General features: G+C 54.6%; 1 protein-coding gene across 4 annotated transcripts in view; it reads left to right on the top strand.

Moving 5' to 3' along the window:
- The window catches only part of RBFOX3 (RNA binding fox-1 homolog 3), a 417,949-nt gene that overhangs the window by 35,163 nt on the left and 364,688 nt on the right, over positions 1–18,098 (top strand). Inside the window, exon 1 of one of the 4 annotated variants that reach the window (XM_086688215.1) lies at positions 16,551–16,568. The exons of the other annotated variants lie outside the window; for them this stretch is intronic. The gene's annotated coding sequence lies outside the window, so the exon portion shown is untranslated. Of the gene's footprint in view, positions 1–16,550; positions 16,569–18,098 lie in introns of those variants that run through there. 4 annotated transcript variants of the gene reach the window in all.

Raw genomic sequence — 18,098 nt, 5'->3', positions numbered from 1 at the left:
ACTGTGGCTTGTGACACCTTTTCACGTGTCTTTGTCCAAAATGGTCATAATTGGTTGAACAACAAATGGAAGCTGATGAGCAGGTGGATGAAACGTGGAGGGAGGTTTCTAGTGATGGGCCGTGGGGCTGTATCGTCACCCTCTTCCTGCTTACCGTGGTGGTCGATGAGTCACATGGGGAAGGTGGCAGACTTACTCAATTCGGAGGTAACGCGAAGCTGGGAGCAAGGGTGGGCGCGTTTCATAGGCAGACTCAGGATCTAAATACATCTCAGCAGTCAGAATGATGGGTCGAATCTAGCAAGCTGCAGTTCAGTGGGAATAAATTTTATTCCCACTATTTTATTTGGGTCCAAATGGTCAAGCTTTCCAAGTCTGTGGTGGGTGAGACTAAGGGTTAAGTGGGGGCAAATAAAAGACTTAGGCAGCCATAGTGTGAGCCAGCAATGTGTTAGGGCTGGATCAAAAATCAGAGTGGTCTTAGGTTGCATTAATAGAAGTACTGTTTCCAGAAGAAAGGAGGAGACTCTTTCTTAGGTAGCACATTGGTGGGGTCTTGTCTTCTGATCTTTATGCCCCACTTTAAAAATGACTTTGAGGAGCTGAGTGGGCTTCCAAAACGAATTCCACAGCCAAAAAAAAAAAAAATGTGCTAAAATTCATCCTTTGCTACTAAAAGATTTGTGTGTGTGTGTATATGATTATAGTAAATATTTTCTCTTTGTGAAAAATAGAAAAAGCACAAAAAAGTATAATAATGGAAACAAAAATTAGCCATAATCTTAATCTTCCTACCCAGAGATAACCATTTTGACGTTTTGGTATATTTCCTATCAGTCTTTTTAGAGATATACATTTTAAAATAAAATGAGGGTGGCGTTTATATATAGTCTGTATGCTGTACTCATTCGATATTATGTGGTGAGCACCATTCTATTTTTAAGCATCCACCAAAACCACGATCTGCAGGGACTGCTGACCAGTCTGTTGCACGGATTGTCCTGCAAATTCATAATTTGTTTCCTCCTTCCCAGACTGTTGGCTCGTCCGGTTGTTTCCGGTTTTTTCCATGTTATAAATAATCCTCTGATTAAGTTCCTTGTTCATAAATCTTGGTCTGTGCCTCTGATTATTTCTGTGGGATCAGTTCCTAGAAGTAGAATTCTGGGTTCAAGAGATGCAAAACATTTGTCAGGCTCTTGAAGTATCTTGCTAAGTGGTCCTGTGGGAAGTTTGTCCCCTCTGTAACGCGTCCATCAGCCCATGCCGGCAAGCCAGGGGGCCAGCTGTGCTGTCACCTTCAGAAGCGATCTCGCCTACTTTGGTGGCTGGAGATGTTACCATGCCTGGGTTTCGTTTGCACGCCCTTGATTTCTGGAAAGGCCGAGCTGCCCTTTGGTGGTCCTTGCCTGTCTGTCTGGTTGATGCTGTGCAGACTCCCAGCTCTTGCTATACCAGAGCACGCTTCACTCACAGCCCGGCCAACACGAGGCGAGGTTTCCCGATAACAGGGACCGTGCCCCTTCACTTGGCCCAAAGCACCCAAGGAAGCCTGGCTTGAGAATAAGAGAAAGTCAGACCGGGGCCACCCAGCTGGGAGCCAGAGGGCTTTGGGCTGCAGTCGGGTCAGGGCGAGAGCCAGAACCAGCCTGCCTGGTTGAAATGCTGGCTGTCACCCCTCACCTGGGTGACCTCGGGCAAGTTACGGACCTCGAGGAAGCCGGGGTCCTGCGTCTGTACTGGGGCTGAGGGTCATGGTGGGGCCGCAGAGATGAGGCATGTGAGTGTTAGGTGGGGCTTGGGCACCTGGTTGGTGATCATTAAAAAAAATTTTTTTTTAATGTTTATTTATTTTTGAGAGAGAGAGGGAGGGAGGGAGACAGGGCGTGGGCAGGGGACGGGCAGAGAGAGAGAGGGAGACACAGAATCTGAAGCGGACTCCAGGCCGTCAACACAGAGCCCGACACGGGGCTCGAACTCACGGACCGCGAGATCATGACCTGAGCCGAAGTCGGACGCCCGACCGACTGAGCCACCCAGGTGTCCGGTCGGTTCTCATTTACCCTCAGGTGTTTTTCTCCTGAGTATCTTTTCTGTTTCCGTTGTCCATGTGAAGAGAGCTTTTGTGAGTGATGACAGAACTCACTTCCCCCCTCCCGTCCTCTGTTTGGCCTGCCAGGTATTTCGTAAGCGCCCCCTCTGTGTTGGAGAGCAAGTGCTGGACGGACAGACAGAGAAAAGACGTGCTCTCTGACCCGAATTCCAGGCCAGCGGGGGATTCGGACGGGCAGCTGAAGAATGTACTGGTTTAGCTTCCGAAGGAAAAAAGTGCTAAAAACGAGTGCGCTTTGCAAAAGAAGACCTGCTCCATTCGTCTTCTGTGTGGAAAGGAAATTAATCGCAGTAGTAACCAAATCCTTACCAACTCGAACGACAGGGCACCCCTTTCCCTGTATCGTTAGCAAAGATGGGGAAAATGCTCAATGTGGCACTTGCCATGGAATCAGGTGTCCTCTGTGGGTCAGAGAGATGAATAGCCAGTCTGGTTCTCAGATGGCACGGAGAGCTGATGGCCGTGGGGGTGTCGGTAGCAGTGCGCTGGGCAGAAGCGTGGCCTTGCGTTTCCTGCCCCCCCGGCCATAGTTTCTGACGGGGACCGTCTCTGCTCCACGGATGAGTCAGCCTTTGGCCCCGTTCATTCTCTTCCTTCTCCCTGAACGTTTCTTGGAGATGTCGATTTTTTTCCCAAAGACCCATTGACTACGTTTCCCACATTTTAAAGCATCTTTTTGTTGCGGTGGTTTTCGTGGGCTATTGATCTCGTCAGCTTGTTTTCCGAGCTCCGTTCCATTTCAGACGTTCTTAAAGGGAACTTCGGGACAAGTGAGGGCCTTCTGGCTCCCCTCCGCCCCCGCCCTGCGCTACCACGTCTGGGCCCCCGCGGAGGCAGTGGGCGTGCGCCGGTTGGCACAGGACCTCACCTTCAGGTTCTAATCTGAGCTGTGATTTCCCCAGGCAGGTGGGGAGGCTGGCATCCAGCAGAGCCAGGCTCTGAAGACGGGGGGGGGGGGGGAGGAGTGCAGCTCTGTTGGGTCTTTGCTGCTGGAACACTGGGGTGGGGTGAGCCCCTCGCTCGGACTCCTTCCCCCTTGATCTCATCACAGGGGTCCCCGATCCTATCACCCAGTGGCTGGGAGGAGAGGAGTTGTGGATGGAAGGCAGTAGGGCTGTGGCCCCTTCCCCAGTCCCCCTCTCCCCAGCCGACTTGTGGCCCATCCTCCTTGGACTTTCTCCGGCGCCCCCAGACACCCAGGCGGCAGCGACGCTGGGCGGTGCTTGTGCTGGGTGTGTATTTTCAGAAGCTGCGGGGGATGACGTGTGTATAAAATTAGCATTGCCTTGTTGGCCCCTTTCAGACTAATTCGGAGCGAAATGTTTTAGCAATGGTGGGCCGATTCTATCAGGGGAACAAGAACTGATTAAATTCTCCCTGACCATCAAGCAGTAAATTATTTATGTCCAGACAGATGCCATCTAATCTCCAGCATCCAGCTCATCTCAACATACATCCGACTTGATTTTTCAAGGGGAGAAGAAGAAGAAAGAAAAGGCTCAAATATGCAAGACGGGAGCTAGGCGTTGGGGAGAGCTGCAGAGCCCTGGCCTGGAGGCGCCACGCTTCCCGCGCTGCAGGGGAGACCGAGGCTGTGGGGGAGACCAAGGCTGTGGGCGACGGCTCAGGGCTTCCCGTCTTGGTTCCCAGCAGCCATGGGCCCACACCATTCCTTGCACATGGGAACGGGAAAAAGAAGTCAACCACCCATTCGATGCGTCTTTGTTTAACTTGATCTCAGCTGTTTGGGGAAGAATTAATTTCACTAGTGAATCTGCTAATACACATCACAAAGACTTACTGATCTGCTCCTCCGTGGCCTTTGGTGGCTGCATCTGGGGATGGAGTGATTAGCTTGGCCCCACGTGGTGGCCGTGCTGCCCACTGCCACCTCCTTTGTTGCTCTTCGACGGCAGGAGGGCATCTAGGGTGCATCTCGGAATTCATGGAATCAGGCACGGACACCCCCTCCCCCCCCCCCCGCCCCACTCCCCAGACCAGGGGACAGCGCTTTGCTGGATGGTCCTGACTGTTCCTGCTGGATGTGGGTGGGGACGGGAGACTGGGTTAGGATTTTGGGACCCAAGGGAAGGGCTTTTCCCTGAGTTGGGCAGAGGCTGGGCCCTCTGCCCTGAGCATTGCAGTGGACTTGAGGCCCACTGCTTTTCAAAGCAGTCACCCTAGGGGGCTTTAAACCAAAGCACCTGAGATACCTCTTTGGTGCACTGAATTATGGAGTCTTCATCCTTTGAAGATAGAGCTGTTTTGGGGAACAGCCCAGAGCCACCTGGCTCTGTCTGGTGGGCTGCTGGCTTCACCTCTGGTTAGATATGTGGCCTTGGGCAGGCTCTTTAATCCCTGTGAACTTCAGTTTCCCAGTCTGTGAAGTGGGACCAATCATCCTTCCCACCTCAGAGGGCAGCTGGGTGGAGAAAATGAGCAGGTGCATAAAGGCCTCGGCACAGGTCCGAGCTCAGTAAGGACCCCGCCATGGTCAGTGAGCGGACAGGGTCGTTGTGCTCAGGAAAGGGGTGTGCTCTGTCCCTCTGGGGTGACGTTGCCATGGGCAGCACTGGCTGGCAGTCACAGATTTGGTGATTGGTGCCAAAGCCATGCGTTATGGTCACTTGATGTCCCCAGACGGAACAGGTGCCAGGCGGTCAGTAGCCTCTCGTGAGCTGCCTGCTGTCCCTTGTGAACACAGTGAGGCACTGACCATTTCTCAAGTGTCTGTCCTGGCTGGGGCTGGGGCTATAGTCCGAAGAAAGTGGGTGGCTGCCCTCTCAAAGCATCCCACCAGGAGAGGGAGGGTGCCTCACCCTTTGAGGGGTGGAGAACAAAGCACAAGCACCCCACACGTGTTCACTGCTGCTGCGCAGTTTACAGAGTACCTGTGCGTATAGTCTTTTGTTTAACCCTTGAGGGAGCTGAGTGAGAGTTTCTGGCCTCCTGGGCTTCCTTTAGCATCTCCTGTGCTTTGCTCGGGCTCAGAGACCCTCTAGCCACTGGTCAGTCCTACTCCTTTCTTCACTGGGTCTGTGGGGGCTGGGATCTCAAAGAGTGATGGTTGGGGACCAGTCCTGGGATGGATGGTTAAAGAATTGCTGAAGATGTAGCAGGGGCCCCTCCATCCATCCATCCATCCATCCATCCATCCATCCATCCATCCATCCATCTATCCATCCTCTATTAATTCATAACACATTCATCCATCCTCCCTCTATCCTCTATCCACTCACCATCCATCCATCCACCCATCCATTCACCATCCACCCAGCATCCGTCCATCCATCTGTCTGCCCATCCATCCATCCACCATCCACCCATCCATCCATCCGTCCATCCGTCCGTCTGCCCATCCATCCATCCATATCCATCTGTCCATCCATCCATCCATCCATCTATCCATCTATCCTCACCCATCCTACAAATAATAAGCATCTTATATATGTAGTGTTTTAGGCATCAGAGAGATAACAGTGAAAAAAACAAGACAAACTCCTTGTCCCCAAGGAGGTCACTTCCAGTAAGAACAGGAGCCATTTGCTAGAGAGTAGAAGTCATTCGAGTGCCACAGCCCGTTTGAGACTTGGGGAAAACTATTGCCTCCCAGGCCCGAGACCAGCCCTGCCAGGCCTCCTGGGGGTTTCATGGTGAGAGGCTTCTCCCGGCCACTCTGCCCCCACCTGCCGAGTGCACGGCCACCGGGTGGGGGCTGGCTGCATTAGGGTTCGTGCCTGTGTTGAACCTGATTCGGCCTCTTGGCCTCGGCCCCGCTCCTGGGGAAGCTGCTGCTTGCTCCTGCCCTTCCTGATGCCTGCACACCTGCCCTGCCCCCTCTCCCCCTCACCATCCACCCTTTGCCAGTGCCCTTCCTGTGTGGGCCTGGCCCAGCCCCCTGTAGCCCCTGTGCTCTGCTCCATGGCCCCCACGCACTGGGTGGTGGGAACGTGTGCTTGACTGGCTGACTAACCCAGGCCCCACAAGGCAGCACCAAATGGCTGCTCCAGTAAATTTCCAAATGAGTCCGGGGCTGACAGCTTCGTTCCTTTCGCTAGCGATGAATGGGCTGAACAGGGAGGCCTCTGCACTGATCACGCGGCCTGAGTCGGCCTTCTGGCCACGCTTCCTGTTGCCGGGTGGGCCTCGTCTCCACCCCAGCCGGAAGAGAGTCTGGTGGGCCTTGGCCTGACAGTGCGGCTCTAGGAAGAGTGTGCCCCTGACTGTCCCGGCTGGTGATCCTCAGAGCTCCCTGACCTTCCTGAGCCTGTCATGGGCGGGAGAGCACCGGGTATTGCAAGGGCTCTCGGGACCCCTGGCCCTGCTGTCCTCCTGTGAGCACTGAGGCCCCTCGGAGTGAGGGAGGCCTCCCGGAACGGCACCCGCGCCCCAACACCCCAGTGTGTCTGGCCAGGACTCCCACGGTCATCTGACAGGGCCGCTGTCCTCCGTCCTGGGTTCTCAGTTAGGAAAGATCTGCTTCAGGCTGGGGTTGTTTTTTTCGTTTTTCTTTTTTCTCAGACTGGGACATTTGCAGTTTTATTCAAGCCAAATCTCCGTTTACTTGGGAGTCACTTATCTTCTCTCTTCAGGTCATTTCTGCCACCTCCCCTGTCCCAGCCCACCACACCGCGGCCGGCCCCCTGCTGCTCTCCTGGGGGGGATCTTCCTCACTTGTCTTCCAGATCATCAGCTTGGATATTGAGCAAAATCGGGGCGTCGAGGTGGCCTAGGCAGCCTCCCTGGAGACGCCCCCTCCTGCCTGGTTTGCTGGTGTTTCCCACCAGCCTTTGGTGGTGGTTTTCAAACCTGCCTTCGGCCCGTGGCAGTGTTGATCCAGAGTCCATCGAGTCCAGATTTGCAAAGAAAGTGTCTCCAGATTTCTTCAAAAATGCTCCGCCAACGGTGGCTAACTTAGCAGTAGTGCAGGTGACGGTGCACAGGTGGTCAGAGGCCACGACTCATCCCCCGGGCCCCTCACCCGTGGGGGCTCCTGCAACCCCCAGGGTGTCGTCTCCTAAGAAATGTCGTGGGGAGGGGGCATGGCGTGGTCAGACTTGTCTTCCCTGTGTGTCCGGGGCGGCCCGCCTTGGTGTCCACCCCCTGCACTGAGTAGGGGCGAATGCACCACACGGAGGTGGGGAGTTGGGGCGCGGCGGCCGCGCGGCCCAGGTTCACCGAGGGGCCGGTGCTGTCTGTCCCGTCTCTGTCTCCTGGTGGGGCTCTCCGAGGAGGACCGAGGCGGGCACACTGGGCTTGCACCGCGGGAGCCCCGGTTGAACGGCAGCCCCCCCCCGCGGATGCAGGGCCCTCGCTCGCAGCCCTCTGCTGGGCAGCCTGCGCCCGTGGAATGAAATGAATCGGCCGGGATTGCCACCTCGAGGCGTTTATTTATGTGCTGCACGCTTTTCAGATGTTTTCTTATTTTGCTTTCTGTCAGTAAATATTTCACCCACCCTTTCTTTCTTGCTCATATTTTTTTCATGCTCACCAAGATCTGAAATTAGCACGAGCCCTTTAAGCTGCCATTAATTTCATCTCATCCCTAATTTGTACACTTAATTTCCTCTCCCCAGCCCCGGGGATGTGTTTACAACTGCTGCTCCCGTCACTCACTTTTGCTGAACTCTGCTTGGGCTGCCCCCGGGTCCCCTGCAGGCCTCCCCACTGGGCCGCCCTTGCCGTGCTCCCTTCCGCCGACGCGTCCAGCGTGGTCTTGCCTCCCCTCTGGGGCCCCGTGCTCAGTGCTCTTCGAGGCCGGGTGGGGCGGCTCCCCCCTCCCCCTGCCCCGAGTGCAGTCCCTACTTTCTGTGCCTTGTGTAGACGTGTCCCTCCCGTGTTCATTGCTTCGGGTTCCACGTTGGCCCCACACGGCGTGGGTGAGGGGACAGCAGGGAGGAGCGGGAATGAATGTGGAGGAGAAGGGCCCATCTAGTCCCTGCGGGGCTGACAGCAGGTGTGAGGCGTCTTGCACACTGTTCTCCCGCTCTGGTGCCCGCCTTCCCCTCTGGTAAAGTCCTGCGACTGTGGACGATCTTGAGGATCCTTTCTTGCTCTGAAATGTTGTGGTCCTTCTGTTTCCTCGGCTCCGTGGGCCTTTCTTTATTTGTTTTCCGAATTGAGCCTGTTTTTTCACTCTGTGAGGGTGTCGGGTGTCGGGGGTATCGTGATCGTCGCAGTTGTGGACGGTGTAGTTATTGCGGCCGTGGCCACCACACCATCCTCACCACCGCCATCACCTTCCTAGAGGCCGGACGTTGTGCTTAGTTTATATCTGTGATCCCGTGTAATTTTTACAGCAGTCCTGTGGGGGGGTGTGGGTATTTTCTCTCCGTTTTAGAGATGAGACACGGGAGATGCACAGAAGTTTCGTTATTTGCCGCGGGTCCCACAGCCAGTAGTGGCAGATCTGGATTCGGACTCCCGTCTGTCTGACACCACAGCCTGTGCTCTAACCACTGTGCCATGTGGGCTCTCTGTTCCCCACAGGCTTGTCTCCTTTGCTCTTTGTTATCGGCACCCAGGGGCATCGGCTTTGGGTCTGTGAAGCCGCGTTCTGTGGGTCTGCAGTGATGTGAAGCGGGGAAGTCCTTTACTTCTCTAAGCTCTGGTTTCCTGCCCTGTGAGTGGAGAAGAGCAAGACCCACCTCACGGAGGTGGACAAGAGTAGGTAAAATGGTGCTTCCTAGGCATCCAGCACAGTGCCTGGAACCTATGAATACTCCAGTGTGGGTTTTCCAATTGCAGCTGTCGCATATCACAAAATGATCAGTCGCTCCGTGTTTTCTGTAAGCTTCTACTGACGACCTTTGATGTGTCAGCCCCTGTGTTGGGTGCTAGACATCCAGAGCTAAGTAAGGTAGCCTCCCTGACCTCGAGGAACCCACTCCATTGGGGAGGACAAACTGTCAACAAATACAACACCGGAGGGTCGGGCTCACAAGGGAGTGTGCAAAGCACCCACAAATGAAGGGCCCTGGTTGGATGTGAGGGCAAGTGTGCACAGAGGAAATTCATAGCCTTAAGTACACAGTCAGTAAAAGAGAGAAAGTTAAAAATAAATGAATTAAAAAAAATGAATTAAGTATAAGACTCAAATAGGTAGGAAGAGGACAAAAGAATAATAAGCTGAAGGAGAGAAGAAGGAAGGGCATTAATGAAGTTCATGGATAACGAACTAGTCACAGAAGAGCAAATGGGGCTAATAAATAGAAAGCTGTTTTTTTTCTTTCTTTTTTTCTTTTTTTAAGTGAATAGCTGAACCGCTAACTAGGTTAGAACGGAAGAAAGCACAAGAAACAAAATAAGAAGCGGGAGAGATGTAATTTACCAAACCCGACCAAGTTCCATGGCAGACAGTTTTTAAGCTACTCCCACACAGAGAAGGATGTCCGGGTGGTTCCCCCGGAGAATCTAACCCACACCTTCGAAGAGCAGGTACTTCCAGTGCTAATTAAACTGTTCCACACAGCAAATAAAAAGAAAGGAAACATCTATATAATTTTCACAAAGTGAGAATAACAACGTTTTTCAATCTGAAAAAGATTGTACAAAAATAAAACTGCAGACCAGTCTCACTTATGAATACTGATGCAAAATTCTAAATAAAATATTAGGAAATAGAATCCAAGCCTCATTTGAAAATAATAAAATCCTATATCCGTTTGGAGTTTATGCCAGGAATTCAAGAATGGTTCCCTATTAAGAAGTACACAATCGATCATTTCAATCAACGTAAAGAGAATTATCGTATGACTGTCTTTTTTGGTACCGAAAAGACATTTGACCGAAGTCAACGTCCACGCTTGAAACACTTACTAGGAATTGACGGATACTTCTGATACTTCCTTAACATGACTAAGTGTAATCGTGTCCAAAATCCATTCTTTTTCTTGATGTGGAAACAGCAAAGCAAGGACACAGCAAGGATGCCTACTGTCACCACTGCTGTCAATTTCATGTTGTAGTCGGAGCGTCGGCCGATGCGATCAGACAAGAGAAAGACAGGAGAAGAGTAAATGTTGAGAAGTAGGGAATAAAAGTATCAATCTTCTGTAGATGGTATAATCGTGTGCTTGGCAAAGCCAAAGGAACCAATGAAAATGCAGATAACCAATAATAACTTAAATACAAATACAGAGGTAGAAAAGGTCCCTATTGAGAAGGACAAACCAAAATACCTGGGAATAAACTTAATAAAAAAATGTTCAAAATGCATATATAACAAACATACAATGCTCTTGAAGGACATGTTATACCTGAGTAAACTCCCAAGTGGAGTTTTAAAGTCCACTTTAAATCCGAACATTTAAAGTCATTCATTCAGCAAATATTTCTTGAAGGCTTTTCACATACTGGGTCCTGTTCTGGTCCTAGAGATAGAGCAGTGAGCAAACAAGATAGGAATTCCTGCCTGCATAGAGCTTGCATTCCAGGTGGGAAAGAAGCAGTAAACGAAACAAATAGTAAGATGATAGATTTTGGAGAGTAACACTTCTTACAGCAAAATACACAGCTGGAGGTGTGTGGGGAATGGTGGAATTGCAGTGTTAAGTTGGGGGGATCACGGAAGGCCTTGCTCAGACCTGATGGTTGCAGTGTTCCTTAGGATGGTTTAACGTCTCACATCCCAAAGTAACTTGTAAGCTCAGCGTGTTCCCCAGCACATACGGGCTTATGGTGGGAACTCAATAAATTAATCTGTTTAAAATTTCAAATCTTGAAGATTTGAACGTTTGTTTTACTGTGCCAAATTCCCTGTATCGAATCTTAGCCTTCCCAGGTCTTCCTGTTCTGTACCTGCAAACCCTTGTTTTTCTAGGATGGAAAACTTTCTAAACTTTTACAGACACTTACAAACATTTATGTAGAAACGTGGTCCCTGCAACCAGGATCATCAGCATCAGTTTGAGTCCTACCCTAGACCTACCTGAATTTCGGGATCTGCCTTTTAACACGATTTTTGAGTGCCTTGTGTGGACATTAAAATTGAGAAGCATTTGCCTGTAAGCCTCAGGCTTTGCAAGTTTCCTTCTTGTTCGATGAAATCAGGGGCTAGAGGAAAATGGAACTGCCCTGCCCCTGTTGGTCTTAGCTTCTCACAAAGTCGGGCTCCCCAACTGCCCTTGTGTGGCCCGTATTCCCAGCCACTCTTGGAGGACGTGCAGTGTGGTATGTTGCAAAACTCTAGAACCGTGCTGTCCAATACGGTAGCCACCAGCTGCATGTGACTATTTGAATAAAATTAAATATTCAGTTACTCAGTCACACTAGCCGCACTTTAGGTGCTCAACAGCCATATGTGGTTAGCGGATACCATACTGGATGGCACAGGTATGGAATCTTCTTGCCATTACGGAAATTTCCATTGGGGAGCACAGATCTGGAGCATACCGGGTGTTAGATTTTGAGAGATTTTGAGTTACAAGATCATGTCCTCAGTGCTTTGGATTCTGAGCTCCGTTTTGTTTCCTTTGATGTCAATATCCACCTGTCTGCCCGTTGGTCCATCTGTCCATCCACTTAGCCAGTCCGTCATTCCGCCAATGATTGTGGCATGAAGTGCTACTTTAATGAATATTTATTGAATAAATCACGGCATGAAAGGTCTGCCTGTCCTCAGCCCCGAGCTGGGTATCTGACGTGTAAGTGCCCCGCTTCCTGGCCATAAGCATGTGGGCTTGCATTTGGAACTTTCTACCGTGACCTCTGGGAACCCAGTTTCCTGTATTAGTTTGGCTTTTCCTTGCACCAAATGCACTCACTCCACCACTCCCCCTGGCCAGCTTGTTAATAGGCTGACTCCCCAGGAAGAGGTCTGGCTCCAGGAAGCTGCCTCTCCTACAAGGGTAGACCCTACCAGTCAAGCCTTCATGGGGACACTCCTGGGCATGGGGTGCCCCCTGACCCCTTGTTTTCTTGGGCCCAGCTGACCTCTTCGGCTTAGACCTGCCTGGCCCGTTTTTTCTGGCATAGAGTTCTCCTAGTGTAGACCCCAGGAGATAGAGAAGGAAGGTCTGAATGGAGAAGGTTCAAGTGGGGGTACGTGAGTGCTCTAGGTGGGTGCCCAGCATGGATGGTCACGGGGCCATGTTGTGCCCCGAAGGGTTGGTTTTCTGCAGAGTGTGTGTGTGTGTGTGTGTGTGTGTGTGTGTGTGTGTGGTCTTCTCAGAACACTGGGGCTTTTTAGGCAAACTGCTTCATCGGTTATGTCACCGCGCCTGGAAAATTCTTACTTTTTATGATGATTCAGGCCCTCTTATTTTAAAGTTAGCTCTGCTCGAGCAGAGTCTGCACCCGCAGCTGCGCGGCCTCCCCAGCCCTGGTGTGTGACTGCGCGGGGAAGGCAACGTTCACCTCCTCCCGACACCCCGACCCCTCCTGGGGGGACGTCAGCTTCCTCTCTCCTTTCTCTCATCTCATCCCTCTCTTGGGGAGTCCTGTCTCCCGGCACAAGCAAAGCCTCCGGCCCTCCCTGCCAAGGCCCCCTCGTGTCCCTGGGGTGTCCCCAAGCCTCCCACCGCCCCAGCTCAACACGGACACAAAGGGTTACTGTGATCTTAGATTCTTCTGGTTGGTCTAATGCTGGTGTCACACAGATCACTCCCCAGTCTCCACAGAAACCTGAGTTCTGCCTGCCCCCCGTCCCCTTCTGCTCACGGCTGAGGGCTGCGTGGGGTCCCCCAGCTCTGGAGGAGTGGGCACCGGCCAGCCCACTGTGGAGCTGAGTGTTGGAGGCCCCCACCTGTGGGGCCGAGCCCGGCCGTCCTCCTGGCCTTCCGGGATCTCCCTCAGGACTTCCCACGTAAAACACGCTTGTACCTTCTAGAACCCAGAGGCACCTGTGAACACCCGAGGCTTTGCTTTCTTCCTCTCCTCAGCCCTCACGGAGGGCAGGCGAAGGGTGGCCTGGCCACAGGTGGTGGCGGCTCCCCTCTGGGCATAAGGGACTCCGGGCAGTGCTGTCCGTCCCTGTCCTGAGCCTCGGTTTCTCCGGTTTCTCCGTCTGCACAACAGTGCTAATAACCGCGCCACCTCATGGCCTGGAGGAAAGGAAGAGAGGAGGTAATGCAAACGGCGCCTCTGCGGTCAATCCGTATCTGTTACTGCAACAATGATTATTGTCCCCAGTAGGCTAATGATGGCTCTTACTAGCTCACAGGGTTTTTACGAGGATAAAATGAAATGCCACGAGGAAGCACTCATATATTCATTTCGCAAATATTTGTCGGGCACCTACTGGTGCGGGGCCCTGATGTAGGCACTGAGGCTCCATCAGTAAACACAAGAGAGGTGCGGATGGGAGCAGCCCGTCCCCAAGCCTAGAGGGGCCCAGGGGAGTCCTGGGGTGTCGTGCTGGAAGAAGAAACTGGGCGTCGCCTACTTTACAGAGGAGCAACTTGGGGCCGCAGAGGCCTGAGCAGCAGAGCCGACAGGCCTCTTCCCCAGCAGCTCAGATGGTCTGTGCCAGCATCGCGGGCACACCCGGCATCCCCAGGGCTTTGCAGGTGGTGACAAAGCCCTGACACCAGGCTGTGCAGACCCTCGCGAGAGGGTAGGAAGCCGCCATCACCCAGGCAGGATACCTGCTTGGACCTCTGAGCTGTGGGAGTCACAGAAGCCTTTCTTCTCTGGGGGAGTGTGGGAGAGGTGGGGAGAGCAGGGGGGAGGCAGGCGAGAGTGTGCTCCTGGCAGACGGGCGGCCTCAGGTCCTGGGGTCCTGGCTGCATCCGTGACCACCTCTGAAGCAACGTCTGCTGAGAGTCCCTCCTGGGGCTGGCGGAACACCAGGCAGCGGCCACCAGCACTGAGCGAGGCTCCGCCTGGGAACTTGGTGTTTCTAGAAGATTTGAGGACACGCAAAGGAATGTTCCGAGTGGCTCCAGGCGGTTCCCCCCAAATTGCAGGAGGAGGGAAGCTGGTTTTCCTCCAGGGGCGGGAGAGGCCGCCAGCTTCATGGGAGCTTCAGGGGACGTGGGGACACTCTGGACGCCCCGGCACCGGGGCCTGTTCTGGGGAGCGGGCTATGGGAGGCCTCCTGAGTCTCCCGCCCCCCTCCCCTCTGCTTTCCTCTGTCGCCTTGGCGCACGCAGTTGGCGCTGGTCAGGTAGCTGCTGAGTGGGATAAACAGACCTTCGTCCCCCCGTTTCTCCCGGGGCATGACCTCACACAGCGAGGCCCGCACACTCCCCGCCCGTGCTCGGGGCACCTGTGTGTTTTGGCAGGTGGACCGAGCCCCTGTTCCGAGGAGAGAGGAGGAGATGACCTGACCCGGGCTTGGTTCCTGGAGGTCCCGTCCCGGGGCCTCACCTTTATTCCCTCCCTGAAGCAGCAGAGTTTTAATAGAACGGGGAGTGGGAGGGATACGTTTAGCTCTGAGCCCCTGGGCAGCCGGGGCGCCCCTTTCCCTGTTCCGTCGTGGTGCCGTGTGGTTCTCCGTCACGCACGGAAGCTGTCGGCCTGCTGGTGCCCCCGGCGGGTTCTCTGCCCATCCCTACATGGGGAGGGCAGTGCCCAGCATGCACTGTCCCCTCTCAGCCCCGAGCAGGATGCCCGCCCCATAGAGGGCCCCGGCTACAAGGACGGGGCGGCCGGGTGCCAGCAGGTGGGAGGGATGCTTGCCATGCTCTTGGTGCGCCTGGGAGGGCGTGGCAGGGTTGTGGACAGGCCATCAGTCATCTGTCTTTAGAAAGTCTTGGGGGGCTTGGAGCGGACAGACAGGCCCACGCTTGGGCACTTGGTGGGGCCTCAGTGACGGCATTTCGTCTGAGACAGCCTGTTTGCCCCCTTGCATGAGTAGGGACGGCCGTCATGTGGCCAAGAGGCGGGTGCTCCGTGAAACACTCAGTAGGTCCTCCTCAAACACGCCCTTTCTTTCTGGGGCCGATGAACTGGGTCCCTCTGTTTTGGCAAGAGGGCATCCTGGGCTCCCTGCTCTCCCGTGCCATCCTCAGAATTGTCCACGATGGGTTCACGTGGTGTGACTCCACAGCGCGGTGGCAGCAGGTGAGAACGTAGGTCCGGGGAGACAAAAACCTGCTGAGATCCAGACCGCAGCCGGGACCTCCCCGAATCCACCTGTAACCACTCACAAATGATTTGCTCTGCCTTTGTCATTATGCCCGTGTGCAAAACGTGGATGTATCTGAGTCGCAGCACAATAATAGTTCTGCGTGTAGTATACATACATGTACGCACACATACACTGTCTTTCCAGTTACGTGGGGACACTCAAAGGGGACCCTTTCGAGCCCCACTAAGAGCCTCAGAAGACAATGCAGTGAGCCGAGTGTGCGTGCGTGCGTGTGCGTGAGTGTGCCCCCAGAGACTGAACCAGACTCTAGGCAGCAGCTGGGTGTGGGAGCGGGGACCTGGGTGGTGAGGGCACAGGGAGCTGGAACCACGGTCCGAGAAGTGAGGCCGAATTGGATAATAGGAATAGACAGCTTCTCTTGGGGAAGGAATTAGAGATTTCCCTCTTGTTTTTGTGGACGTGTCTGGAAGGGAAGGCAGGCTTCGGCGATGGGCTGGCTGGAAGGACACGGGGAGCCTCGGGTTCCACGGTGCTGAGCTGTCTGGAGTAGAGAAAGTCTATCGGGGGGTGGTGGTGCAGAGTCTCAGGGCAGCTGGGGCGCCCTGCTGTGCTCCCCCCACCCCGTCGGAAGAGCCTCCTGTGAGGCAGATCTTGGCTGGTCTGAAGACCCCAAACCAAACATCGTCCCTCCGTCTTTTCTGGTAGCTGTGCCCCTTTGGAGGGAAGGGAGTGAGGACAAGGCAGGGGGTCCCAAGCTGTCCCCCCTCCAGCTGCTTCCTGGCTCTGAATTCCAACACCTGTCATCACAGGCTCGAGGTGGGAGCACCGTGGCCAGGACCTGCCACCGGGCGACGGTGGTCGTCCCTGTTTCTTCAAAAATGAGAAATAGCAAAGGTGATCTCAGCAATGGAGGTGAAAAGCCGGGACATCCCTCGTCTGCTCCTTTCCTGCGTTTCTGCCCCCTCAGGATTCGTTACTGTTTTTCTAGAACAAGAAAGAAAGACTTTTACTTGTAGGAGCCTTTTTTCCCCCTTTCTTTCTTTTTTTTGGCCCTTAATGATGCGGTGGGTGGTAGTGGTAGCATGTTTTTATTTTATGTTATTTTTTACCCTTTGCCGCTCTGGGGGAGGGTGACAGTGTTTGAGTTTGGGGTGCGGCTGTGGGGGAAGCGTTCTCTTGGAGAGGAACGCTAGGAGCAGATGTTACACCCCCACGTCTAGAAGGTGGGGGGAGTCTGAGGCGGCAGCTGCTTGGGGTGAGGGAGGACTCGAGTTATGTAAGGGCATCGAGGGGGTGGCTGGGGGCGCAGACGGAGCCCGAGGATGCAGGCTGGCGTCCTCCTCCGGGCTCTCGAGGAAGGCGGCCGGGTGCCGTCTGCCGGGAGCCGGGGGGCCGAGTGGCGGCGGCGGGTCGGGCGTGCAGGTGGGTGTCAGCACATCAGGGTCACGGGGCAGGTGGGAGGCATAGAGGGTGGAGGACTCTGCAGGAGGAGCAAGCTTCTGGAAGCCTTCGGGAGGACTCCCCCTTTCCCTCCATGCCTCTCTGTATCCCTGCTCCTCCGCGGCCCGTTCTCCAGACGACTGCCCGGCAACGGAGGAGACAGACCTCCCAATTGCCCATATGTCCTGCACGGCTCCTTCCCTCCCCGCTTCCCGCCCCAGCAGCCATCACCACGTGACAACAGAGCGCACACGGTGGAGGGTGAGGCCGGCCCCGAGCCTCACCACGCTCCAAGGGCAGCCTCGGGTACCTTCCCCTGGTACGAGAAAGGTCTGACCCACAAGGTAGGACGAAACCCTGAGCGGGTCACTGTAACGGCGACCGGCCAGCCAGGGGACGGCTTTGTCATCTGCTCATAGAGCCACAGGGAGGATGCGGCCAGGGCACGTGTGGACCTGACCTCCACCTTAGCATGCGGGAAGGAGCCTTAAATCCAGGCCGGGGTCAGGATGCTGTTTGAGTCCCTCTGTCCCACGATGCCCTCGGCGAGCTCCCCCTTCCTGGTCCTCCAGCTACCCCCCACGACCACTTTCTCAGGCTGCTTGGGCGCCCCTGTCTTTGCTGGATCACCCAGCGTCCCTTTCTTGCCCCCTCCTGCAGACTCTGGCCGGGCGGGGGGTGGGGGGTGGGGGGGTGGTCTCTCCTGGTCGACCAGTCGCTCGGAATTTTCACTGGGCAAGCATCATGCGGTGCCGTGGGATCCCAGCCCTGTCTGCACTAATGAGCTAATGGGCTTTGTACCTGGTAAGACCCCGGGGCCGGCACGTGCTCGGCATGCTTAATCCTCAGCTGGTTTTACCTTCCTCTGTGTGCGTTTATCTGCCTGTTTACTTCCTCCCCTTGGAGGCCCCGGTGAAGGCGGCGAGAGGGGTCCTGATTTTGCTCTGTCGTGAGTGGCCAGAGTGAGAAGTAGAGAATCCGGCTCCCGTCGGGTTCCAAGCAGGTTCTCTGGGTCAGAAGGGGAGCTCCACCCCCCCGGGGCCGATAAACGATCTTTCGGTGTCCCAGTCCTCGTTGGCTCGACGTGTGGTTTTGGGCGGCCCCAGCCGAGCCTCACAGAGCCGTGGAGAGGGCGCACAGCGCATCACCTGGGGGTGTAAGGCGACTTGTTCCCGACACACAGGGCGTTCGCGAAGTCTGGGGACGGTGAGTCTTCGTCACGGGCTCACGGTGATTTTGGAGAGTCAGTGGTTGTGAAGGTTGCAGAGATGCATTTCTGAGCGGTAGGCTTCTCCCTCCGCTGGCCAGCTGCTGAGTGCCAGGCTCCGTGCGGCCACGTGATTGTCTTTGAGGCTTCGGGTGGTTGTGAATGGCACAGTCGTGACACGAGGGGATTCTGTTCCTGCCTCGTCCAGGAGGGTGGCCGCCAGCCATACACGAGTCCTTAGCACCCAAAACGTGTGGGGTCTGAGTGGAGAGGGCCTGTGAGTTTAAGTGTACGTGGGGTCTCCA

Source organism: Puma concolor, chromosome E1, assembly GCF_028749965.1.
Source record: "Puma concolor isolate L17-30 chromosome E1, mPumCon1.1.hap2, whole genome shotgun sequence".
NCBI classification, from domain to species: Eukaryota; Metazoa; Chordata; class Mammalia; order Carnivora; family Felidae; genus Puma; species Puma concolor.
This window is presented reverse-complemented; position numbering and strand designations above follow the sequence as displayed.